Below are 27,177 nucleotides of genomic sequence, written 5' to 3' on the forward strand. Positions count from 1 at the left end.
ACTTTAGAGACTTAGAAATTATTATGGCATGTTCCAAAAAAATAAAGAAAAAAATCTGAGTCCTCGTCTCCAATTTACGAGTTCAAGTCCAAATCAAGTCACGAGTCCTTAAAATTAGGGCTCGAGTCCAAGTCCTGGACTCGAATATTATGTAAGCTTGCCAGCGACAACAGAAATCTGTACCATCGGATTGGTCTGAGAAAATTAACTGGAGCCGGTCTTTTAGATTTTGCCACTTTACTACATCATACCAATAGAGAAAACGTCAATTTGAAACGTTGCTCATCCCTCAGCCTATGTGTTGCTTGCAGCTTTTGCTCTGTCTCAGTGTCGCGTACTTGAATATAGATGAAATCGTAGATTTGCGTCTTGCGAGTGTGAATGCAGGCTCAAAGGGACGCTAGCCAATCATGGGTGTATATTATGCAGAAGCTTGTATACTAGCAATCGAGTACTGCATCTCATTGGATTGTACAAGCAGTTGGAGGGTCGGTGTCAAGTTGTGACCGTAGCAGTTCGTACAACAAAGACTAATGGTGATGATACACGGGGCAACTTTTTGGGCAATGTTGCCGAGCAATGTCGCTGGCAACGGGCAACTAGGTGAGACACAGGGCAACTTTTCAGGGCAACTAACAATGGGCAACAACAGTTAGCAACGGCAGTTTACAGTTAGCTAAAAAAAATCGATGTCTTAATTTTTGCTGTGACCATTTAATCAAGCTGTCTGTTGTTTTTTAGAGCTTTGGTGAGGTAAATTCCTCCATATAGAATATTAAAATAACAACTTACCGGCGTAAAAACAGATGAGGAGTCTCTCCATCTCTTCACTCCACTGACATTGAGCGGCCGCCATATTTGTTTGAAATTTCTGATCCGAACCTCACCGGAGGTCACATGACTCGATACTCGCGTTCTGATTGGCTTATCTCAAAAAGTTGCCAGAGATTATCAAAACCATTCAGAAAGAAACAATGTTGCCCAATCTCAATAGAAAAGAGTCAAAACGCAATTGCCCAGCAACATTGCCCAAAAAGTTGCCCCGTGTATCTCATCTCATCTCATTATCTCTAGCCACTTTATCCTTCTACAGGGTCTCAGGCAAGCTGGAGCCTATCCCAGCTGACTACGGGCGAAAGGCGGGGTACACCCTGGACAAGTCGCCAGGTCATCACAGGGCTGACACATAGACACAGACAACCATTCACACTCACATTCACACCTACAGTCAATTTAGAGTCACCAGTTAACCTAACCTGCATGTCTTTGGACTGTGGGGGAAACCGGAGCACCCGGAGGAAACCCACGCGGACACGGGGAGAACATGCAAACTCCACACAGAAAGGCCCTCGCCAGCCCCGGGGCTCGAACCCAGGACCTTCTTGCTGTGAGGCGACAGCGCTAACCACTACACCACCGTGCCGCCCGCCCCATGTATCATCACCATAAATTAACAGAAGTATTGCCTGCTGTTAATTTCGTCTGCCTTTAGCAAGCAGAAAAGCTCTGCAATAAAGCAAGACCGTATTTTTGCTGCCAAATGTCTTAACATGCAGTGCGGTGAAGTACAATGCCATTTTTCAAAAAAAAATTATCGCTGAACTGGCCATGCCATCTCTGTATACGTGTGTACAGTGGAAGCCTGACATGGTAGAAGGGCTACAGTGGATCTCAGCAGCTTCTCTACTGGTCTCCCAGTAGCTCACAAAAAGGTTGTATTCCTGCTCCTATGAGTCATCGCTTTTTTGATGTTCAAAATGATCATTGCTTTTATAAGTGCCTCTCTTCGCTTTCTGTTCTCTCACTGTGCGCGCGCATGTACATGCACGTGTGTGTGTGTGTGTCTCCTGCAAACCTCAGCTCTCTTCTCATAATTCACAGGAGGACCATGTAATGGAGGATGGACCGTGTCCCACTGTTCACATGAATCATTCTTCAGCTCATAAAAATTTTCTCTCTCTGAGTTAACCCTGGCCTACCTCCATGGATAAGGGATTATGGGTGTAAACAGAAGACGCTGGAGCAGCTATAAAAGTAAGAAGCAGAGGAAGAAAAGGAGTTTGGTTCTAATTCTCTATGCAGCTCATGAAAAGTAGTGATTAAAACAATTGTTTTTTTCCTCCGACAACGTGAAGGAGTAAACACGGTTTTACTTGCTGTTCAGAAGATGACCGTGATTGCAAGTCTGAGATAAAGCTAACGCTCAGCATTCACAACCGAATGCTCAGACTCGACTGTGGTTTTCATTAAAAGATCCTCAGTGAAAGCGTTTTATTGAAGAGCAGGTAAATGAGTCTTTATGGACTTGAAAGAAAATATCTCGCAAATAAACAAATCAAGCTGAAAGTCGGTCTTTATGTCTGTCCTTATAAAAAGCTGGATGTTGAATTTGTTCTTAACGATATAACCACTAAAGCGATGAAGATAGATGGGACTGTTTTTTGTCAGAGAGGCCGCCATAACTCCATCGTGCGTGATGTCATTTTCCACGAGCACAGCGGAGGTGTACAAGTGCATGCTATACTAGACTAAAGTATAATATTATGGTCTGGCGTGACTTCTCGGTCAATTTGTTTGCATTTCTCCACAGACATTGTGGCAGTGCAGGATTAGAAAAGGAATCGAAATAAAGTAGTGGTAAGTTTATTGCCTGTTTATTTAAAAAAAAAATACCTGCTTATCTTCCATCCGTTTGATGCGTGACACGGTGTGCTGTCGGTGTGTTGCGGTGAAACAAAGTCGGGATCGCGTCTGGCTTCAGTTGTCGTTTCTGTCTTGTGTCTCACGTCGTCCCAGTGATTTTTTATTTTTTTCCATACAAGTCCACCATGTAGTGGTTAGCGCTGTCGCCTCACAGCAAGAAGGTCCTGGGTTCGAGCCCCGTGGCCGGCGAGGGCCTTTCTGTGCGGAGTTTGCATGTTCTCCCCGTGTCCGCGTGGGTTTCCTCCGGGTGCTCCGGTTTCCCCCACAGTCCAAAGACATGCAGGTTAGGTTAACTGGTGACTCTAAATTGACCGTAGGTGTGAATGTGAGTGTGAATGGTTGTCTGTGTCTATGTGTCAGCCCTGTGATGACCTGGCGACTTGTCCAGGGTGTACCCCGCCTTTCGCCCGTAGTCAGCTGGGATAGGCTCCAGCTTGCCTGCGACCCTGTAGAAGGATGAAGCGGCTAGAGATAATGAAAGATGAGATGAGACAAGTCCACCACAAAACAATCTTCTGTAAAATGCTCACTGGACAATTTGCTGCTTTTTCCAGGAGTAAAGTTTTCTCACTTTACTTGATGAAGCCACTCGGCCAAACCTTTTGGATCCAGGACGGAATGAAGAAGACGTGCGGAATCCTATGTCACGCAGCGCCACCCTCGTTTTTGTCTCCTAATAGACCCCTTCGCATGTTTGTAAACAAACCGACCGTTGCCAGGATGCACTCGCAGCCTGGACCCAGAAACAATGGCGCTGCCCATAGACCGGCATTATGAGCTGTCAGATTATGCCAAACAATTGTCGTTACAAGATCGAGAATGCTACATAAATAAGTTAACTCTAACAAGTGGACATCGCCTACCGGATCCGCATTTAATTAAAGAGTGGACGGACGATGTTAGTAAGTTCCCTGGTATACAATGGCCAGATATATACTCGTACCTTATTGACAAGACTTCAGTGTACACCCACGAAAAACTTCGTGCCTACAAGTCTTTAGACGCATATGATTATGTTATGTGCGGGCATGTACAACTTGATTAACAATGGGACATTCATATTCATTTTGTTTTAATCAAATTATGCCAGTGATGTGATGGCAATGTGGCTTTAGCTACAACAGCAAATACCAACACTAAACAGCAATTTGCAGGAGGTAATGGCATGAAAGGAATGATAGTGTAAAGAGTGCAGCTAAGAGAAATCAGAGCTGCGTAAAAAGCGAGAGGCAGAGAGCAGAACTGAAACTGAACGGGGCGGGAGCTAGGTTAGAGCAGTCAACGTAAGTTGGCATTTAGAGTGAGGGCACACAATTTTACCTTTCCATCCTTGCTTTAAAATTGTGATTTTCGGCAAACACAAATAATGATGGCACAAAATCTGGACTGCTTGAGTCAAGCGAGACCTCTCCTACAAACAAAACTGCATGCAAAGCTAAGTTAACATGCTAACAATATTCATTACATTGTGTAACTCTGACCCAGCTAATCAGACAAACGTTACCAAAGTATGTTGCTACATCAATAAACGAAGACTAGAAAGAATAAAAAAGAAAGATTTAATAAATAGCCTGATCTTACCTGTGATGAAGTGGGCGCTGCAAACCCGCGCATTTTTGATGGTGCTTTCATCCCAGTCTACACGTTTGATGGCTTGTAGTCATAGATGTCGGCGATTTTTTTGGAATGGGTGAGATCCTGCTGGAATTCTGTACATTTTAACCCCATTACTGCTACGATTCTGACACCCGACAACACAACAACTAGGCATTCGCTGAGTCTTTTTTGGGTCCAGGCTGCGCGCGCAATTTCCGCTTATGTATGAATGACGTTTGCTGCGAAGGGGTCTATACATCCATGTATTTGGCTAATCCAGTATGGTCATGCCCGGGGAAATGGCCCAACGGTTGGCTGATGTTACAACTTTAACATGTTTTTTAAGCTAAAGTCCACTTAATTTTTTTTTGTCTAGAACATCTTGTATTAAACTAGAACTGAAGGCAATTTTTTTTTATCATCAAAATTCTATTTATCTCATTTTATTAAATATCGGAATGCATTTTTGATCGCTATTTTGTCACTGCTATAGCAAGCTATGAGTGTTTGAAATATGCTCTGTAATATATCAGTCCATATGTCAAAGCAACGGCCGTAAATGAGATTCGTTGAGACCTGTGCGAGACATCGTAGGACGGAAGTAAAATGTACAGCGGAAATCAAAGTGACCAACATCTGCCAACGCCGTCAAAAGACGCGCGCGCCCTCTTTCGAATGCTGATGTAATCAAGCCGGAAGTTTTGTTTGTTTTGATAGCAATCAGGAAAGTTTGAAAAAAGTAGGCAGTACTCGTCATTTAAACTCGTTTTTGTGCAATACTTCGTTTGGAAAACAGTTTTCAAAATGGCGGCACTGACACCTGGCTGACACTTCACGTTTCGAAGTCTCGCACAAGTCTCGTGAAGATCGCGCAGATAAGCGACGCCTGCCGTGGACCAAACGAACTAAATTCAACATGGCTAAAAAACGAATAGGCCGATAAGTATAATATTTAATTGCAATTAGTTGCCAATACGAGTCACGATATAAGGTTACTATAAGCGAAAACGTAATTGAATAACACGTTAATTAAGAAATAAAGCAAGTTTAAAAATGACTTCAGTTCTCCTTTAATGTATAACAATGACATTTCATAACCCCGTAATTTCAAAATTTCCTGGTTAATCACTTTAAGGGAAAATAAACAATGTCAGGATGAGATTATACATGGCTGCATGACTGCAGGTCCATATAGTGGACTGAAAGAAATGGTCTGGGATTCATTCCGTCATTCAGCTTCATTAACCACTTTATGCTGGTCAGGGTTGTGAATTATCCGGAGCCTAACCCAGGAAGATTGGGTGCAAGGTGAAAGAATTCACCCCAGATGTTTTGAAGTGTGTGTTTCTGGTGTCCAGTTCACTGCAGGGCAGCACGGAGACACTGATTCATACCTGGGGCAATGTAGCATAGCCAGTTCACCTCCCAGCAAGTCTTTGGACAGTAGGAGGAAACTGGAGAACCTCAAAGAACATGGGTAGAACATGAAGTTCAGAAGTGATTATGGCCCGATTTTGCTGCCATAAAGGCCAGTGTGTTGCACAACAAGCTTTTTCTTCCTCCTTAGATTCATTGGGTGGCATGTCACCCAGCAGGACTAAAAACAAGACCTGTCAAAGGGTGGAGGAGCTCCTTGTGAGTCAAAGGCCAACATGCAGACCAAGCCAGGTGACCCATGGTATCACCCAAGAGCGGGGATAAACAAACCTATCTCCCGGTCAGTCGCGGCAGCAGACATTGATGCCAGTTTGTCTTGGCCTGTCCTTGCCACTGAGCCACATCATTGCTCTGTCAAGATAGTGCTGTTAGTAATTGCAAAAGCTAGCAGTACTTCAAACACTTTGCAAGCAGTTTCACGATTATGGTTGAAAGGAACTCGTATCATACCGGCTCAGGAGGTGTATGATCAGGGTCTAGATACTAACATGGAACAGTCATCGTCGCCTGGACGGACTGCATATCGTATCGTATCGTATAGTTTTCCTTGCTGCTTCTTGTAAGTTTGAAGTTTCTTTATAATTATCACAAGGAATAAAAGTACACCATTAGTAGATAAGATATTAAGAGTAAAAAAAACCCTCCAGTTTCTGAATGTTTTTCAAAACGAAGGCATTTATTCCCCTTCCCTCGACTGACTTTTTGGCACATCCAGTTGTTTGTTTTACATTTTTTTAAACTCCCTTCTTTCCATTCATCACATTATTTTTTTTTTCTTCGTGACTTGGCTTCACTTTTGGTAATGGTTCCCTAAACACATGGATATCTTTTTATATCGTTCTTCACCTCTGAAAGGTCGATTATTTTTTTTTCTGTCTCGTTTTTTTGTGCTGGCTGTTTTCCTGATTCCTCTGAGTCTTTCTTGCCATGACTGCTCACAGCAAAATGCTTGACGTTGAAACAGCTTGAGACTCAGGGCCTGTTTGAGCATTTGTTGCCTTCAGAGACACTTAGTCTTACATTGACTGACTGCACCAGACTCTTTATAATATGTATATAAAACTGTTGACCACGTTGCTGTAATATTCAGCCCGTCTTTAGGAGTTCCCAGCAGGAAAACAATTTAATTCTGTTTTGCAGATTACCTCTAAAATTTGTTAGCCAAAGGAGATGCACTTTTTTTTTTCCTCTTTTCACTCAACTTGCTATACACCGATCAGCCATAACGTTAAAGGAGAACTGAAGTCATTTTTAAACTTGCTTTATTTCTTAAACATATTATTCATTTACGTTTTCGGTTTTAGTAACCTTATATCGTGACTCGTATTGGCAACTAATTGCAATTAAATATTATACTTATCGGCCTATTCGGTTTTTAGCCGTGTTGAATTTAGTTCGTTTGGTCCACGGCAAGCGTCGCTTATCCGCATGATCTTCACGAGACTTGTGCGAGACTTCGAAACGTGAAGCATCAGCCAGGTGTCAGTGCCGCCATTTTGAAAACTGTTTTCCAAATGAAATCTTGCACAAAAACAAGTTTAAATGACGATTACTGCCTACTTTTTTTCAAACTTTCCTGATTGCTATTGAAACAAACAAAACTTCCGGCTTGATTACATCAGCGTTCGAAAGAGGGCGCGCGCGTCTTTTGACAATGTTGGCAGATGTCGGTCACTTTGATTTCCGCTGTACGTTTTACTTCCGTCCTACGATGTCTCGCGCAGGTCTCAACGAATCTCGTTTACGACCATTGCTTTGACATATGGACCGATATATTGCACAGCATATGTCAAACACTCATAACTTGCTATAGCAGTGACAAAATCGCTATCAAAAATGCATTCCTATATTTAATAAAATGAGAGAAATAGAATTTTGATGATAAAAAATTTACCTTCAGTTCTCCTTTAAAACCACCTGCTTAATATTGTGTAGGTCCTGTTTGTGCCACCAAAACAACTGACATGTATATCGAGGCAAGGACTCGATATTTTGAAGGCAAGGTTGAGGTCGAGGCCGGCCCAGAATATCATGGGTTACGAACATCAGGGAATGGACTGGCCTGACTTGGACAGAGGCAGTACAAAAAACACAAAACCAGCATTGATGGAACAATGAATTCTGAATTATACCAGCGAATTCTAAAGGAAAATGTCAGGACATCTGTCCATGAACTGAATCTCAAGAGAAGGTGGGTCATGCAGCAAGACAACAACCCTAAGCACACAAGCCGTTCTACCAAAGAATGGTTAAAGAAGAATAAAGTTAATGTTTTGGAATGGCCAAGTCAAAGTCTTGACCTTAATCCAATCGAAATGTTGTGGAAGGACCTGAAGCGAGCAGTTCATGTGAAGGAACCCACCAACATCCCAGAGTTGAAGCTGTTCTGTATGGAGGAACGGGCTAAAATTCCTCCAAGCCAGTGTGCAGGACTGATCAACAGTTACCGGAAATGTTTAGTTGCAGTTATTGCTGCACAAGGGGGTCACACCAGATACTGAAAGCGAAGGTTCACATACTTTTGCCACTCACAGATACGTAATATTGGATCATTTTCCTCAGTAAATAAATGACCAAGTATAATATTTTTGTCTCATTTGTTTAACTGGGTTCTCTTTATCTACTTTTAGGACTTGTGTGAAAATCTGATGATGTTTTAGGTCATATTTATGCAGAAATAAAGAAAATTCTAAAGGGTTCACAAACTTTCATGCACCACTGTATTTCAGTCATGTGACTTGCTTGCAAGTTTTCTTCCGGTGGTGGTCAGATAAACCAATTTGGCCACCGTTATGCAAAGAGCTAGTGAAACTGTCTCCGACTATTTTCGCAGGTTGTAGGCCAATGCATGGTCAAGATATCTTCATTACATTACATTATATTTCAGGCATTTAGCTCTTATTAGGTGCCATACTCAAGGATACTTCAGCCATTCCTGCTGGTCCAGGGAATTGAACTGGCAACCTTTTGGTTCCAAAAGGTTTGGAACCAATGGTCAAACGAGAGCTTCAGGTTCCAAACTAGTCTGTAAGTCACCACGGATATTATTTGATGAGTGCCTCACTACCAGGAGTAAGCATGTTCCTCTTTTAAAATCCACTTCTCATTGTTCTTTTCTCACCTCGTTTGGAAAGTGATGTAGTGATTATGCACTTCCAAGTTGACAAGGACATCTTACTTACAGCAGTAAGAGCGTTCGCGTTTGAGGAGGCAAGAGAGTGAAAACTCAAGTACTTTGGTCATATAGTTAGACATGACAGCCTCCATCATACTCTACTGGAAGGCCAGATAAACAGCAGCAGCAGGTTGAGGTCGAAGCCGGCCTAGAATATCATGGGTTACGAACATCAGGGAATGGACTGGCATGATTTACCCAGAGGCAGCACGAAAAGCACAAAATCAGAAAGAATGGCATTTCATCACATCCCACTCTCAACCAGAGGAAGGAATGTGAAGAAGAAGAAGGAGGTTGCATTGATTAATTCAGTAGCATTGTAGACTTCCGGACCAGACACTGTCCAGAAATTATTGCGGTCTGATGTTCAGATCTTCATGAGCCGCAAAGCTAACCTGCCAAGCATGGCTTACTGTGATAGCTCTACATTTTGCTGCTAAGTTCCTACATATTTTACAGTCCAGATAATTTGTTTTCCAGCTGTGTTTAGTTCTTCAAGTGGCATAGCATGCCGGGAATCTAAATGACCAGTGTCGATTTATTTGTACTGGATCTTTAACAGAACAGTCAAGTCTTCAGTACTTGAGTAGCCATCACTGTGGTTTGGCATAGGGGTGTCTCCTACACCAAACAATCACTCCTTCATTATTCCTGCATGGCTCTAACGGATGACAGTGCGTCAAAGACGAAGATGCCATCGGTCAGTTAGTCTGGCAGTGAGCTGAGACGGTGCAGTGGATGTCATTTTGACACACGGCGCTGCTGAAGGCTGTGATTGATAGTTTGGTGATGGTTATTTGTCACCTGCCATCACAGCATGTGACAATCTGTGACGTTCCACTGGTTGATTTTGATGCTGTTGAATGAGAGAAGTGAGATTTCTGCTTGTGTGGAAGGCACTATTTTTAATCCTGAGGTAATATTAAAACATGGAGAATGCTTCTTCTTTATTGTCTCTACATCTACCAGGGGTTACACGAATATTAATTTTTACTAGTCTACCAGTAATTAAAAAAAAGCAGTGAATGAATCACTAATCATGGAGGCAGCCATGGCCTGAAGGTTAGAGAAGCAGCCTTGGGCCCAAAGGGTCGCTGGTTTGATTCCTGGGACTGGCAACGATGAGCAGTGAACTATGAATTGTATCATGGCTGAAGTGCCCTTGAGCAAGGCACCAAACCCCCAACTGCTTGCCCACTTCTCTGGGTATGTGTGTGTACTCATTGCTCACTTGTGTGTTCACTGCTTCAGATGGGTTAAATGCAGAGGGGGAATTTCACTGGGCTTGAGTGTACATGTGACAGGCTTCTTCTCATTGTCTTTTTTCCATAGTTGAAGCAAAAAATAGTTCAGGACTGTTTTATTAGTGCACTTACGCTCTGATAAACAACGGCATGTCAAAGGGCATGTTAATGAACAGTCATATACAGTACGGAGTACCAACACTGTGCAGAATAATGTGTTTATGTATCATATTACAGTGTCTGGACAAACTGGCAGTTTAGCTGAAAGTGAGAGCACGTAGCATGGAAACTCATGCCCATTAGCAGAGCCCGCTTTATAGCTAAATGACAGGCCAGGCTGGGTGAGCTTATGCTGTCAGGCGTCGTCCGTACCGTACGTTGTTGTCCGTCCACAATTTACAGAAAATCGCTGCTACTCCTCCTACGGGGTTGTTCAGATTTCGATCAAACCCACACACAATGTTCCCCAGGTGGGTGTGCATAAAAGTTGTCAAGCCCATGGTGCCACCTGTCATATTTACGATTTTATGGGCATCTGAAATTTTTGGGTGACTCGTCACATTTCAGCGCTACTCTTCGTAAACTGCTGGGATGCTTTCACTGAAACTCACCCAGAAGACTCTAAAGACATATTCCAACAAGAGTTGTTCACCAGGTGGCACCACCTACCATGGATGAGGCTACAAAGGGGTCACATGTAATTTCACAAAAATCGCTACTCCTCCTACAGGATCGATCGGATTTCAAACTCGCATACACCAGGAGTGGGCGGTATGAGCTCCAGCCTCATTGAGGCTACTTTTTTATTCCATCATGTTCAAGCTCCGTAGCATCTGGAAATGAGTGGGATTGGACAGTGACGTGCAAATTGTGACACTGAACGGTTCTTTCACACAGTGTTGGTCACTAATGCCCCTTTTCCACCAAAGCAGTTCCAGGGCTGGTTCGGGGCCAGTGCTTAGTTTGGAACCGGGTTTTCTGTTTCCACTGACAAAGAACTGGCTCTGGGGCCAGAAAAACCGGTTCCAGGCTAGCACCGACTCTCTGCTGGGCCAGAGGAAATAACTGCTTACGTCAGCGGGGGGGGTGGAGTTGTTAAGACCAACAACAATAACAAGACCACGAAAGATCGCCATTTTTAAGCGACGAGAAGCAGCAGCTGTACAAACGCGAAGTCATCCATTATTATTATTATTATTATTATTATTATTATTATTGTTGCTGCTGCTGCTTCTTCCGTGTTGTTTTTGCTTCGATATTTGCGCCAAGGTTTATGCAAACATAGCGACGTAACTGACATATACAGCGACACGAACTTCACTACATTTGAAAGACAAATATCGTACTTTTCACTCCACTACATTTCTATCAAGGTCCTCGTTACTCGTTACTATGAAGCAGCTTTGAAAGTGGATTTTTTTTTTTCTTTTCTTTTCTAAAACGTGATTGGTTTTATCGCAGGTGACACTGAGACAGCCGATCAGTAATCACTAGGGTCACGTCACGTCCATAGACTGTATAAAATCAAGTTCAGTGATTTCTCAGCAGCGTTATTTGAACACGATCAGTTGATGGCAGAATGGAAGGAGGCGGTTCTTCTGGGGAATGAATAGCACCCATGAACCCATGTTTCAGTTTTCTGAAAGGATCAAAGATTCGTTTCGTTTTAAATGTTTGACTTGTTTGCCGAAAACGAACCACATCACGGCCTACAAAAACTCGCCGTCCAACCTGCAGAAGCATATTGAAGGATGTAAACGTTTTATTCCAAGAGAAAGCTTGTAATGAAGTTCTCTGTGCTTTTAGAGCTAGCGATAACATTGCAATAGCTATGCAGTCTGGTTAGTCAAATGACTTTCTATGGGTTTGCCCGCCAAGTTGTCGTAGCCTTGTCTATGGCTAACATTAACACATAGCTAGTTAATGTGGACACTGTTAGTTAGCATATAAAAACGGAGTTACGCTAACATGAATAACGTTAACTTATCTGAAGTCCTTTCAGAAATATGTTTTAGCATATTCTTGCCAAATAAACAGAATGTAGAAATCTTTCTTTTCTAGTGACGTTAGCTATGTCGTGGCAATAATACAACAATGTGTTGACAGAAAATGTACTTTTAATACTTAAGTATTTTTAAAAGCAAGTACTTCAGTACTTTAACTTAAGTAAAAATTTGACTGGACAACTTTCACTTGTATCGGAGTAACATTTGACCACCGATATGTGTACTTTGACTTAAGTAATGAAGCTGGGTACTTTGTCCACCTCTGTTTATTCTTATTCCATAAATGTCACTAATATAGTTGAATGTTAATTATAGTAAGTCTTCAATCAAAAACAATCAACAACTTTTGGCACAAAAAAAGAATTAATATTACCAAAAAAGAGTGACTTAAAGGGCTGATGACACGAACATGACTCTATGCAATTTCTTAAATAAACTATACAACATGGCAAACATGTTAGATTTCTGTTATAATTACGTGAAAAGAAGCTGTTGTTACGCAAATATCCAACTTTTAATTGCACAGCGCAAGAAAACTGGGTCCGTGGCTCGCGGCCATGTTGTGACGTCAGCGGAAGAACACGCTGCGGTTCAATGGCTGTTCTACTCTGGTTCTACTCAATGGAAATGGCGCATGAAAACGCCGGTGAACTCTCTAGTGCTAGCTCTTCCTCTTCTGGGAGTCTAGAATTGTGTTGATCTCTCCCGAATAGAATCTATGATAGCCTACCCTCTTTACCCTTTGCCTCTCGTTGCTAGGCGGCAGTTACATGAAAGCCGCAAGCTTTCACAAGCAAATACATGACTGATATCACGCCGACTTTATGATTACATTTATGATTATCATGTAGAATCTATAGCTCTACGTACCTTTATCTTATGTCGTTTCACAACACATGTTCTGACAGGAGGACTGTCTTTGGATCCGGCATAGCTACTAGTAGACCCCCTCCGGAATACTGGCAGTTTTGCCAGATTGGGAGGTTTCCCGCCCAGTTGGGCGGTTTCAAGTGCATTTTGGTGGGTTTTGAACATATTTTGGGCTGGAAAACTTCATCAGTATCTGGCAACACATACTGCTGACGTTTTCCAGCCCAAAATATGTTCAAAACCCACCAAAATGCACTTGAAACTGCCCAACTGGGTGGGAAAACTCCCAATCTGGCAACACTGTGTAGGCACTGCTGATGGTAGCAACACACGTTTGTGCTGAACTGAACACCCAAGAGATTCTTTTAAGCTGGGAAGGGTGTCAAAACAATCCAAATCGAAGTGTTCAGAGCACAGGACGGATGTTGGTGAGGGCTCCCACTTGTCACGAGTGCGCCTGACTTGCCTCACCCACTTCGCATGCAGCTTGGGATCTCTGGGAAACTTGAATAAACTTACCCCATCCTTGTGGGTTTTGGAGCAAAAGCCGGCAACACAACGCGAAGGCATATATATATATATATATATATATATATATATATATATATATATATATATATGTATGTATAATAATACTAATAATGACAAACTGAACACCTGTCGCATCAACAACAAACTGGTAAGTTAGGAGGAAGGTTCTTTCGCTGACGTCATATAGCTCCTCCTCCTCTTTCGTCTCCTGGGTGCTGCAGCCCCGTCAAATTTGCCCAAATAGCCGCGTTTTTTATCATAACTTGTAAAATAGGCGTCTTCGTGAATTAATATATGGATCATCGGGAATTACTTTTTATGTTATAAAACATCGCCAAAGATGTCAAAAACGTGTCATCAGCACTTTAAAGGGAGGCCTGCAAGTGCAAGGAAATGCACTAGAATGCATCTCCGAGCCTATAGAACCCGTGAGCTTTCGGGGACCTAAGGCACGCCCGTTATGACTGGTGCCGCTACGTTGGTATTTTGGTCTCGTTAGAACCCTGATCTAATTGGAGTGTGTTCACCAGTGTGCTTCTATAACTAGTGCTAATGTGTTCCTTTTCCTTTTGGTTGTTGATTCTGCGCTGTACGATTTCTCATGAGGGTGAACAGGTCTGTAGCACTTGGCAAGCGAGAACAGTTTGTCGTACATGCTTGTAAACCCCTCACGCTGTTTGAAGCATGAGCAAAGTAGCTTTAAAATTAGAAACGAGCATGTTTTCCTGTCATTAGAAGTGTGCACATTAGCTGCGGGCTATGTTTATGCACATTATCTAATTGATATAAGCTGATTTTAATTATCTTTTTCGATGTTTACACTCGAGGCTTTTCCCCTCTGCCACACTTTGGATATTTAATGAGTTGTAATACTTGTTTCTGCATGTAGCAGTTTAAGACCTGCCTGCTTTGGAGTGTCAGGTGGAAGGATGGTGTTTGATGCGTGGTCATTATTTGTTTAGGGAAAAAGAAGGAAAAAAGGGTTTGGCATGCTGCCGCCGTGTATCATAAAGGAACGAAGCAATAAAAAGACAAAGCAACCGAGCAGAGGATGGAGAGAGGGGTTGGGGGAGGCAATGCTCCCTTCTGTAACAAATGGCAGCTGGAGCGGATGGGATGGGATGCATGTGTCGAGTCAGTCATAATCCGACAAGGTTAACATGCTCATATTCATACTCATGATCCACAAAACCCACCAGGACACACATGGAAACTTCAGTGTGTACATCGTGATGAAGTCAGGGTTATTGAAATCCTGTTTCGAATCCGAGCATGAACACATGCGAAGCACATTTACACAACAGAGTGCCCGGACTGCGATGACCTCATAACAAAACGCAGGTGAAACCGGAGATCATGACAGAGATCCGCAAGCAGAGACGGGAAAACATGAAAAGTTAAAGGGTCCGGAAAGAGCCGGAAGGGTTCGTGACACCCTCTCATAATACTATCGTGTTTTTGATGAGTTACACGCAAAAATTCATCCGCAGCTGTTAACGATTCCCATCCTGTAGCGTGAGTAAACACACTGCACGCACGAGAGGGGTGACATCAGGATCAGACATGATGCAGAAACATCTCGAGCTGTTTCTACAAAGAGGCAGATACGTTTATCAAGATGATTTTTGCACTTGAACAAGAGGCAGCCGTTTGACTGACACGACAAATGACAAGCTACCGACTTTTCCCATAGCATATTGGTTTTATTTATTCACCACAGCCAGATCAAGTTCAAACCCAAAGGTGTATTTGTGAAAGTTTTAATCCCATTGAGCTGTCAGTCTATTGATTAAGATTTAACAGCTATTCCATGAAATCCAGCCGTACATGGGTTGATAGCTGATGAGGCGTGTAGCACCGAGTTGCCTATAGACCATGTACAACGAGATTGAGTGGAATAACTGTTTTATTCTATCCACATTCACTGGATTTTGAGAAATGGAGCATTTTTCTTTTTTTTGCAAATTCGATACGAAAAACTTTATACAAAACGTCCGACAAAATTATTTCCACTTGGAATGTAAACAAACCGACGAAATGACAGTAGCAGTTTGTGAAAAATGCGAATATAATAATTTTTTGAAAAATAAAAAAGATACGGAAGCCGAGAGAGGCTCTTCATATAATCCTTTTTTTTATTCACCTTGTTATTCCGAGATAACGACATAATTAATTCAGGATCTCGAGAAAACAACACAACTAACTCGAGATCTCGAGAAAACAAAACCGTTATTCCGAGATAACGACATAATTAATTCAGGATCTCGAGAAAACAACACAACTAATTTGAGATCTCGAGAAAACAAAACCGTTATTTCGAGATCTCGAGAAAACAAAACAATTATTCCGTGATCTCGAGAAAACAAAACAATTATTTCATGATCTCAGCTGGATCACTGTATCTCCGTCGGTAGAGACGAAGCCGGGCCAGTCTTCTGCGGAGGTGCCGCGGACTCATTTTGAAATGATCCCTTATTAAAAGACTTAATGCAATCTCTCCCTGTGTCAACCCCTGATCAAAATATTGCCTTATTAGGTGATCGATTATTCCAGACATCCTAATGACCAAAGTTGCGTCGATACAGAATGAGAAATAGCCCCAAAGTCAGCATATCACAAGTCTCTTGGCGTATCTGAATGAACCATTTCTCAGCTGTTTACTCGAGATGATGAAATAATTGTTTTGTTTTCTCGAGATCACGGAATAATTGTTTTGTTTTCTCGAGATCTCGAAATAACGGTTTTGTTTTCTCGAGATCTCAAATTAGTTGTGTTGTTTTCTCGAGATCCTGAATTAATTATGTCGTTATCTCAGGATAACAGTTTTGTTTTCTCGCGATCTCGAATTAATTATGTCGTTATCTCGGAATAACGGTTTTGTTTTCTCGAGATCTCGAATTAGTTGTGTTGTTTTCTCAAGATCCTGAATTAATTATGTTGTTATCTCGGGATAACAAGGTGAATAAAAAAAAAGGATTATATGAAGGGCCTCTCTCGGCTTCCGTAAAAAGATGCATTCTTACCATCAAATACTTTTATTCCGTATTTCGTTGCTTTTGTATTTTTTGGGGGGGTTTTGGCTTCGAGTTGTTTTTATTTCATCCTCGGTTGGTTCAGCAACACTCTCCGCCATTTTGTTTTTCTCTACTCACGGTATATAATCTGATAGCCTCGCAGTAAAGTAGCCGGTCAGAGCGCGTGATTGCTCATATCCAGTGAATGTGGATAGAATAAAACTATGTATTCTAGTAGCAGCACTCTGGCTACTACCAAGGCCCAAATCATCCAGTTTGGGTTCAGGTCTCAAATACAACTGTTCAAAAAAAGGGACCCAGTGTGGTAAACCATCAATCACTCAGCTATGACCAACCAGCAGGGCCACAAATCCCAGACTTAAGTCCGACACACCCTCCCGAGTTCACTTCATCTGCTGGTTCAGCAACATGCGCTGCCATTTTCTTCTTCTTTAGGGTCTTTTGCCGGTTGCCAAACCAACTTAAAGGTGCATTACCGCCACCGACTGGGCTGGAGTGTGGACCAGGAGATATTGGTAGGGGAACAAAAACAAAACTATATTCTTTTAGCTATTTGCTTCTTTTAAATACCTGATAATAAGTGATATATCTGACTTGATGTGCTCCGCCATTTTGTTTTCCTCTACTCATGCCCTGTGTCCGAAATCCCTCCCTGCTCACTGTATAGGTCACTATATTGCAAGGACACCATTTTGTAGTGCTGTCCGAAACCTTAGTGAGGATTATTTACACCCTATATAGTGCACTCAAAGTATCCCACAATGCATCACGAAAAGTAGTGTACAACTCACAATGATGGTCACTAACCACAGCAATATATCCCATCATGCATTGCGGTCGCGCTGAAAGAAATCAAATTAAAAGTCTCAAATTTGATTTAATAAAAGGCAGCGGCAAAGAAGAAAGTATTCAGCCTTGATTTAAAAGAACTGAAAGATGCAGGTACTTTTGTCTTGATTAATGTAGGAAATAAGCTCAGTATAATATGGATTTATCACCAAAATACACGCATGTATTTATTATTTTCACCAGCCGACTGATCTGGCACGTTTTAATTGTGCGACAGTAATGATGTAAATACCAGCGCAACGGAGTAGTGTCCGAAGGTGGGTTTTTCCCCCTCCCATTTTACCAATGAGCTCACTATATAGTCCTCTATATAGTAATTCCCTTTATAGTGAGTAGGGAGTAGTGAACGAGTGAGTGATTTTGGACACAGGGATGGTATATGAGCGTGCGTTGTGTGTTAAGATCAGTGGAGATGAGGTGGCTATGGCCTGTAGGACACTGTTGGCTGTGCTGTATTATCAGGCAGTGAGGAGTAATCTAATAACCAAATTTTGGCCTCTTTGCTTCATGAATGAATGCATGTGGATGAATGGATTCCTCCTCGAGGCTGTGCAGCCTTTCATAAAAGGTAGAAGGCTCAAGGAGATTAAAAAGAGGCAGCCCATCAGAGGAAGAGGGTGAGACGGGGAGAGAGAGAGAGATGCTGCTTCCTTAGGAATGTCTAGTGGGCTAGACTTGCATGGAGAATCGTATTTTCCTGGTATTTCATTTTACTACTATCCGTCTTTCTCTCCTCTGTGTCTCCTGCTTTCCTGTTTTTCCATATTTTCAGAGAAGGAACACAGTTCTGAGGTGAGCAAAATGGAAAGCAGAATGGATTTTACTTAAACTGTTTTATTGTAAATAAACTTCAGTAACATTTTTGTGGTGGTCTGAGAAAACCCAACCTGTTGGATGTTGCTGTGGTTAAATTCTGGCACACAAGCCAAAAAAAAAAAGATGAAAGTTTTTTTTTTTTGTTAGAATTGTTTTTTTTTCTGTCTATAACATGCATTATAAGGCCAAAAGTTTGTGGACACCTGAGCATCACACCTACCCTGTGTCCGAAATCACTCCCTACTCACTATATAGGGCACTATATAGCGAGGACGCCATTTTGTAGTGCTGTCCGAAACCTTAGCGAGGATTATTTACAGCTTACTGTATATAGTGCACTCAAAGTATCCCACAATGCATCACAAAAAGTAGTGTACAACCAATGGTTACTAACCACAGCAATATATCCCATCATGCATTGCGGTCGCGCTGAAAGAAATCAAATTAAAAGTCTCAAATGTGATTTAATAAAACGCAGAGGCAAAGAAGAAAATATTCAACCTTGATTTAAAAAAAAAAACTGAAAGATGCAGGTACTTTGTATTGATTAATGTGGGAAATACGCTCAGTATAATCCCGGTGTCCGAAATCGCTCACTCGTTCACTACTCCCTACTCCCTATATAGGGAATTACTATATAGAGGACTATATAGTGAGCTCATTGGTAAAATGAAAAAACACTTTCAGACACTATTCCGCCGCGCCATTATTTACACCATTACTGTCGCACAATTAAAACGTGCCAGATCAGTCGGCTGGTGGGTTTTCAAAATAATAAATACATGCATGTATTTTTGTGATAAATCCATATTACACTGAGCGCATTTCCTACATTAATCAATACAAAGTACCTGCGTCTTTCAGTTCTTTTAAATCAAGGCTGAATACTTTCTTCTTTGCCGCTGCCTTTTATTAAATCAAATTTGAGACTTTTAATTTGATTTCTTTCAGTGTGACCGCAATGCATGATGGGATATATTGCTGTGGTTAGTGACCATCGGTTGTACACTACTTTTTGTGATGCACTGTGGGATACTTTGAGTGCACTATATAGGGTGTAAATAATCCTCACTAAGGTTTTGGACAGCACTACAAAATGGCATCCCTACTATATAGTGCCCTATATAGTGAGTAGGGAGCGATTTCGGATACAGGGGATATGTATTTATCACAAAAATACATGCATGTATTTATTATTTTGAAAACCCACCAGCCAATTGATCTGGCACGTTTTAATTGTGCAACAATAATGACTTAAATACCAGCGTGACGGACTAGTGTCCGAAAGCGTTTTTTCATTTTACCAATGAGCTCACTATGTCGTCCTCTATATAGTAATTCCCTATATAGTGAGTAGAGAGTAGTGAATGAGTGAGCAATTTCGGACACAGGGCTAGATTTGCCTGTTCTGCATCCCATTTGAGATAAATGGCCCTTTTCCACTACCCTTTTTCAGCTCACTTCAGCTCGCTTCAGCCCGACACAGCTCGCGTTTCGACTACCTCAGAGCAGCACGACTCAGCTCACTTCAGCCTTACTCAGCACCCAAAACTCGCACGGTTTTGGAGTGGGGCTGAAGCGAGTCAAACCGAGCCGAGTGAGGCTGGGGGCGTGAGGAGACACTCACCTGTGCACTGATTGGTGAGGAGGAGTGTCCTCACACGCCCACACACGCCCCGCGAGCACGCTGGGATCTGTAAACACCGTAAACCCGGAAGAAGAAGAATTACGAATTACGAGAATTTCTGAAGCCTTATGCGCCTCGCCTCATCTATACGCTCTTGCCAGCATCTGTTGGCGTTGTCGGTGTCGGTGACAACAAGCCACAGCACCAAGACCAGCAACACTAACGACTCCGTGTCCTCCATGTTTATTGCTTACTATCCGGGTCGTGAGACTACCGCTTAAAAGGTCACTGATGTCACTGTTTACGCCGCCTAATGACATCACGTGACGTCCACCCACTTTCGCTAACTCCACCCAATGTGTCCACCCACTTCCAGCCAGCACGGTTCAGCGTGGTTGTAGTCGAAATGCAACTCCAACAGCCCCGCTCAGCTTGACTCAGCCCAACTCAGCACGGCACGGCTCAGCCCAACTCAGCCGCGTTGGTAGTGGAAAAGCGGCATTAGTCTCCACTTTGCTGTGTTAATAACCTCCATTCTTCTGGGAAGGCTTTCCACTAGATTTTGGAGAGTGACTGTGGTGATTTGTGTTTATTCAGCCACAAGAGCTTTTGCAAGGTCAAGTGAGGGTGCAGTCAGCGTTCAGATTCATCCCAAAGGTGGTCAGTGGGGTTGAGATCAAAACTCTGGACAGGACACTTGGGTTCTTCCACTTCAAACTTGGCAAACCAGGACTTCATGGAGCTTGCTTTGTGCATAGGGGAGTTGTCATGCTGGAACAGGTTTGGGCCTCTTGGTTCCAGGGAAGGGAAATCTTAATGCTGCAGTCTAAAAAGACATTCGCAAGAGTTGTGAGCTTCCAGCTTTGTGGCAACAGTTTCTGGAAGAACTACGTACAGTCATGATGGTCAAATGTCCACTTGGGTCATATTTGTGCTTCGAGATCCCAACAAACCATAAATATTTCATCCAAATGATGTGGATTTTTTAAAATTAGCGTTTTAAGCTAAGCTATCTTCCTGCAAAGATCATCTCTGGTAAGGAACTGGTCTAAAAAAAAAGGTGGTGAAACCAGTCAGTGTTTAGTTAAATCCTTGCAAGCTAAGTGTGAGTTCCTCACACAGTGAATGACGCACTTTGATCAAGTTGCTGGATAGCTGTGTGCGTTAGTGAAATGGATATATGCACAATCGGTGAGGTTTGTAATCAGATCCTGGGTGTGAAAAGCCAGAGAATGGAGTCTTTTTACATGCACTTTTCACCCTTTTCACTTTTGATGGAGGCTTTAATTTGCTACAACTTTGTTGTTTTGTTGTTGTTGAGTGAAAGAGAAACATATTGTAGTTCAGAAAGTAATGCACTTTTCACAACTGTATGTAGTACAAAATGTCAATTTCACCATGTTCACCTATAGACCCTTCCCACTCACGTGACCTTCGTAAACGCGACCGCCATTTTGGACATGAAGAAATAACCATTTATGGCACAGACCCTTTCGGTTCTCGCTCATCTAGCTGCTACAATGACTGCTTAGACTGCAACAATAATACCTAACACACATTTAAGTATCCGTTGTAAAGACGTGAAACTCGTCGAGTGACGAGTGTGTTCATTGATAAGCTAACACAATCTAAAAGTAGACATACCATCACACTGCCCTGGCGCTGTGTACAGTTTACGTTCTATGGTTTGTGCACTCACTATTTGCCATTACTTTCTCCAACCCAGTGTTCGAACTATGCCGATATTTTCGGGGGGGTCCCTTTTTTCCCTTGGGGGGGTGCTTGCGCTTGTCTCAGAGCGCGGATCTCCAAACACATGAGAAGCCTATCTTACGCACATATCACGCGGACTCCACACACACATCGCGTCTGAAGTCATAACTCATCAGGGGAAATCGTGTCCGCATTGGCATGTTCAAAAAACAACCTCGCGTCAACAATGATACCACACGCAAGAAAAAAAAAACAGTCAGGCTACTCAACACATCTGATCCACAGTAGCACCAAAGCATCACTGGAAATCATGTCAACAACCAATCTTCCATTTCAACACGTGTCAACAAACAAATGGCACCACAAACATGAACGAATCGGTCAGGCTACCGATTCCAAACCCACAGCAGACGAATAATTAAATGCATCTTACCTTAAAGCAGAATCGACCACAAAGGAAGTCTGTTGGCACACTTCCTTTCTACTAGTTTGCGTCCCCAACCTGGCAGCAGCAGTCGTTGTCGTCATATCGGTTTATTTTATCTTTGATGTAAACACAACACTTCGGATATGCAAATGCTTCCCGTTACACACGATTGCTATGTCAATAAACATCATTTTGCCAATATTTTAGAGACCATCCATCTTCTCCGTCGGTCAGCATCTGTCGGGATCCGATAAAATGATAAATCTTGCCTTGTGTGTTGATGGTTACTACATCCAGGTGCACAACAATATAATGGCATGATGGAAGTCTTGCTGAAAGTAAAAACTTTCTTTGATGGCTATATTCCTTTCGATGCTTCGCCGTCGTTCCTCGTTGTTGGCTGTGGTAGACTACTGGTAGTTCATGTCCAAAATGGCGGCCGCGTTTGTCGTGACGTCACGTGAAAAGGGTCCATACACAAATGTACGTATTTAAAAATAAAGAAATAATGCAGCTATGAACTGCTTTCACATATTCAAGAAAGGGTTTACATGTGCGTCCATCTATATGCAGATAAGACGCTCGCTGGCCGTGCTGTGAAAATTGTGCATGCAGACGTTCATCTAAGTTTCCAAACCTGTCACTGCTTAACTCTCTTGAATATTTTCTATCGTCAGTACTATGATTAAAGAGTTTATAATCTCTGCTTTCCAAAGAAATGTATCTGGTTAAGATCTGTTCAGTACTTTGGGAGTAATGGCAGGTTGAAGTTGGTACAACAGAGTAAAAACTCTGCTCACGGGACGTCGGCGAAACTGCCGGTGCTTTTCTTTTTGAGTCAAAGGAAAGCGGTCAGGCTCTCTCTCTCTCTCTCTCTCTCTCTCTCTCTCTCTCTCTCTTCTGGATTACTTGTGAATATCAATCATAACTTTTATAGGGACGTTCTCTCGCTCTCACTGTTTCTGATTCAGCAAAATTTTCCGTCTGCTAGTTTTGATGTTATGCATCACGGAAGACTTTGAAGTGAGTTTTCATAGCTTTACCTACTTATTTTTTCAAATCAAACTGATTCATGTAAATAAATAACTATTTTAGAATATAACTGGAGTTGTTTTGATGAAAAATATTGAGATCTTAATGATCAGAAATGGAAGTCAGAAATGCGAGTGTCAATTTCAGTTCGATTAATGTGAATTGTTTATTGGATGTGGATCAGACAGTTTCTTTCAAGGTTCGCCTTGAAAGCTGTGAATATTAACATTATATTCTTTAATATTAGCACTAGTAGGCCCTACTTTTGAGAAACACAAAGGCCTACAGAGCACAAAGAGGGGATTATAAATAATCGTCTATGGCTTTTTTTTTTGAGTGTACTGATTTAACGTTTTTACCGAATTACCATAGTTAATACTGATTTGCATAATTTGTTTTTACTAATTTTTATCCCCCGCTGACCAAAAGGCCCGAAGGGGGATTATGTTGTGGCAATGTCCGTCCGTCCGTCCGTCCCGGGAAGGGCGCTCACCTTCTGAAATCAACTCCTCTCACAATTTTTGGAGGAATTTCACCAAACTTGGCAGGATTCTTTGTTATATGTTGGTCGTACGAATATTGTAATTTTGTTAAATTTGGTCATATTTCACCAGAGTTACAGGCCTTGATTAACAAAATTATAATTTGACAATTTCATGAGAGTTTGTTTTCCTTCTGACATCAACTCCTCTCTCAATTTTTTGGATGAATTTCTCGAAGCTTGGCAAAAGCCCTTGTTATATGACGGTAATACGCAGATTGCGATTTAATTTCATGTGCGAAAATTTTCCCAGAGTTTTGACCCTCGATTAAATAACTTGTACTTTGACAATTTCATGAGCGTGTACATAATTCTGAAATCAACTCCTCTCACAATTTGTGGAGGAATTTCACCAAACTTGGCAAAAGGCTTTGTTATATGACAGTTATACGCAGATTGAAATTTCGTTTTAATTTGGGCAAATTTCCCCGGAGTTATGCCCTTGATTATTAACAAACTTGTACTTTGGCAATTTCATCAAGGTGTGCTTGCTTTCTGAAATCAACTTCCCTCACAATTTTTATCCCCCGCTGGCCGAAAGGCCCGAAGGGGGATTATGTCGTGGCGATGTCCGTCCATCCGTCCCGGGAAAGGTACTCACCTTCTGAAATCAACTCCTCTCACAATTTTTGGAGGAATTTCATGAAACATAGCAGGATTCTTTGTTATATGTTGGTAATACACATTACAATTTTGTTCAATTCAGTTGCATTTCACCAGAGTTATGGCATCATTGCCAGCGGGGGATATTGTGCTCTCAGAGCACTCTTGTTCAAACTTTGTATTCCGTATACAACTATCTATGTAAATATAAATATTTCTATGTAACTATCTTGAAAAATAGGAAAGTTATTAAGAAAAAACATTTGATTTCATTGGTTAATGAGGCCCATTTTGGACCATGTGATCCTCATACAGAATATTACGGCAGTTTTCTAAAAATTAAGCCATTTTTTTCAATCTTTGATTTGTAATCTGTCAAGAACGGCTAAACATTTTAATTCTGTAAAATGTATGTTTTTCTGCATTCAATTTTGAATTCAGTGAGAGCAGTTTCAAGCAACTTGGATTGAATTTGAAATTTCTCCTGATATGCCTACTGTCTACAGTCTATGAGGCATTATAAAGTGAAAAATGGTGGGTTTTTTTTTTTTCTGAGCAATGGGCACGTCTTTTCTGTCGTGGCCTTGTTTATAAAGATTGAGTGGAATAGCATTATATTTGTGCAGCAATGCTGAAAGAGAGCAGTCAGTCAATATTTAATTCAGTCCATCCATGGAGATCAATACAGTATAACACTGTTTCAGGGGTCGAGCAGGAGCCGGCTCCTGTGGTGGGGTTTGGCGCTGGACTGGGTTAAGTGCATTGGACACACTATTATTTGTCATACTTTAAGTTTATCAAGTAGATCAACATCAGATTGAACCGTGATTAGTTTCTTTTTGCAGTAATGAATGTAATGGAACTAAATCTACCGGTCACAGTGTATGTACAGGATGTACTTTTACCCTCGCATTGTTCTTCCTCCTTCTCAAACATGCAAAATGCATCACTGAAGCGGTTTTGAAAAGGTAATTTCGGTTAGTTTTGCCGTCCTTGCATGCCTTTTCATCTTCTTGGCAACTGGAGCATTTAAGTCACTTTGTTGTAGTATGAACACAAGATGCATGGACCTCATGCCCTTCACACTCGTACAGTAAGGCTTCTCTCAAGTGCATCAGTGTCAGCACTCGTGATTTCAGATTCGTCTTTGACACAATGCCACATGTTAAATGCACAAGAAAAAGGTGTATATTTACATAGATATCATTTCCATAGAGTACCCTATCGTGAAATCAAGTGTCTAATTAATTATGTATCAGTGGAACAGAGATGGAAGTGTCTTTCTGAGGTATGCGTTGTCTTCGCACAAAAGTTCCACGCTCACTATGGACACGTCATATCCTTAATGCAAACTGATTGTTTTGACCTTTTATTATGAGCAGGTCGCACTTGATTATTAGCAGGTCACATGACCATAACGTATGTACTGTAGGCTCGACTTGTGATAGGAATTGAAACTAGGGGTGAGCAATATGACCAAAAAAAAAAATCATATCACGTTACTTGAAGATCCATGATATGTAGGTTTCTGAAAAACAGCAAAACAGTCATGTCATTAAAATAAAATACAATATCTACAAAAAATAAATTACTCCGGGTACATCCACATTGATATGTTTTGGTTTTAAAGCAGCGTTTTTACATTACATTACATGGTATTTAGCAGACGCTGTTATCCAGAGCGATGTACAAGAAGCACAAAAGTTGGGTACAAGAAGTGCTGAACTTTGAGATAAAGTTCCAGTGCCAATTGAACAAGTGACAGAGTAACACTTAGTGTAATATTCTGCTGAAGTACCATCCATCCATCCATTATCTGTAGCCACTTATCCTGTGCAGGGTCACAGGCAAGCTGGAGCCTATCCCAGCTGACTACGGGTGAAAGGCGGGGTACACCCTGGACAAGTCGCCAGGTCATCACAGGGCCGACACAAAGGCCAAGTTTACATTATACCGTATCTGTCTCGTTTTCTTCGCGGATGCACTGTCCGTTTACATTAAACTGCCTGGAAACGCCGGGAAACGGGAATCCGCCAGGGTCCACGTATTCAATCCAGATCGTGTCAGCTCCGGTGCTGTGTAAACATTGAGATACGCGGATACGCTGTGCTGAGCTCGAGCTGGCGTCGTCATTGGACAACGTCACTGTGACATCCACCTTCCTGATTCGCTGGCGTTGGTCATGTGACGCGACTGCTGAAAAACGGCGCGGACTTCCGCCTTGTATCACCTTTCATTAAAGAGTATAAAAGTATGAAAATACTGCAAATACTGATGCAAATACTGCCCATTGTGTAGTTATGATTGTCTTTAGGCTTGCCATCCTTCCACTTGCAAGTGGTAAGTGATATGCGCTGGGATCACACACACAGCGGCTCAGTCCCGAATCACTGCTCGTGCGCTATACTCGCACGCTGTGTGAGCTGCGCAGGGCCGGAGTGCGCACCCTCCAGAGGGCACTCGCAGTTCAGGACGGAGTGATTTGGAGCGCAGGATGCCTGCGGAGCCGAGCATATCCGTGTATTGGTGTTGCTGTGTGCACGCAAATCGTGTATTTGTGTTTCTGTGTGCACGCTAATCGTTTTAAAAACGTTAATCTGATGATCCACTGATACGGTCTAATGTAAACATGGGCATAGAGACAAACAACCATTCACACTCAGATTCACACCTACGGTCAATTTAGAGCCACCAATTAACCCAACCTGCATGTCTTTGGAGGAAACCCATGCAGACATGGGGAGAACATGCAAACTCCACTCATACCCCTTTTCCGCCAAATCAGTTCCAGGGCTGGTTCGGGGCCGGTGCTGGTGCTGGTTCACAACTCGTTCAACTTGCGAGCCAGCTGAGAACCAGTTTGCTTTTCCATAGCTCGCGGTGCTAAGCGGAGCCACGTCATTACGTCGCTGTATATGTCATTACATCGCTGTATACGTCAGTTACGGCGCTACGTTTGTATAAACCTTGGC

General features: G+C 42.1%; 1 protein-coding gene across 5 annotated transcripts in view; it reads left to right on the forward strand.

Annotated features, from left to right (window-relative positions):
- Nucleotides 1–27,177, forward strand: part of adarb1b (adenosine deaminase RNA specific B1b) — a 520,712-nt gene that overhangs the window by 96,504 nt on the left and 397,031 nt on the right. Inside the window, exon 2 of one of the 5 annotated variants that reach the window (XM_060930273.1) lies at nucleotides 1,882–2,034. The exons of the other annotated variants lie outside the window; for them this stretch is intronic. The gene's annotated coding sequence lies outside the window, so the exon portion shown is untranslated. The remainder of the gene's footprint in view (nucleotides 1–1,881; nucleotides 2,035–27,177) is intronic. 5 annotated transcript variants of the gene reach the window in all.

This window comes from Neoarius graeffei, chromosome 9 (assembly GCF_027579695.1).
Source record: "Neoarius graeffei isolate fNeoGra1 chromosome 9, fNeoGra1.pri, whole genome shotgun sequence".
NCBI lineage: Eukaryota > Metazoa > Chordata > Actinopteri > Siluriformes > Ariidae > Neoarius > Neoarius graeffei.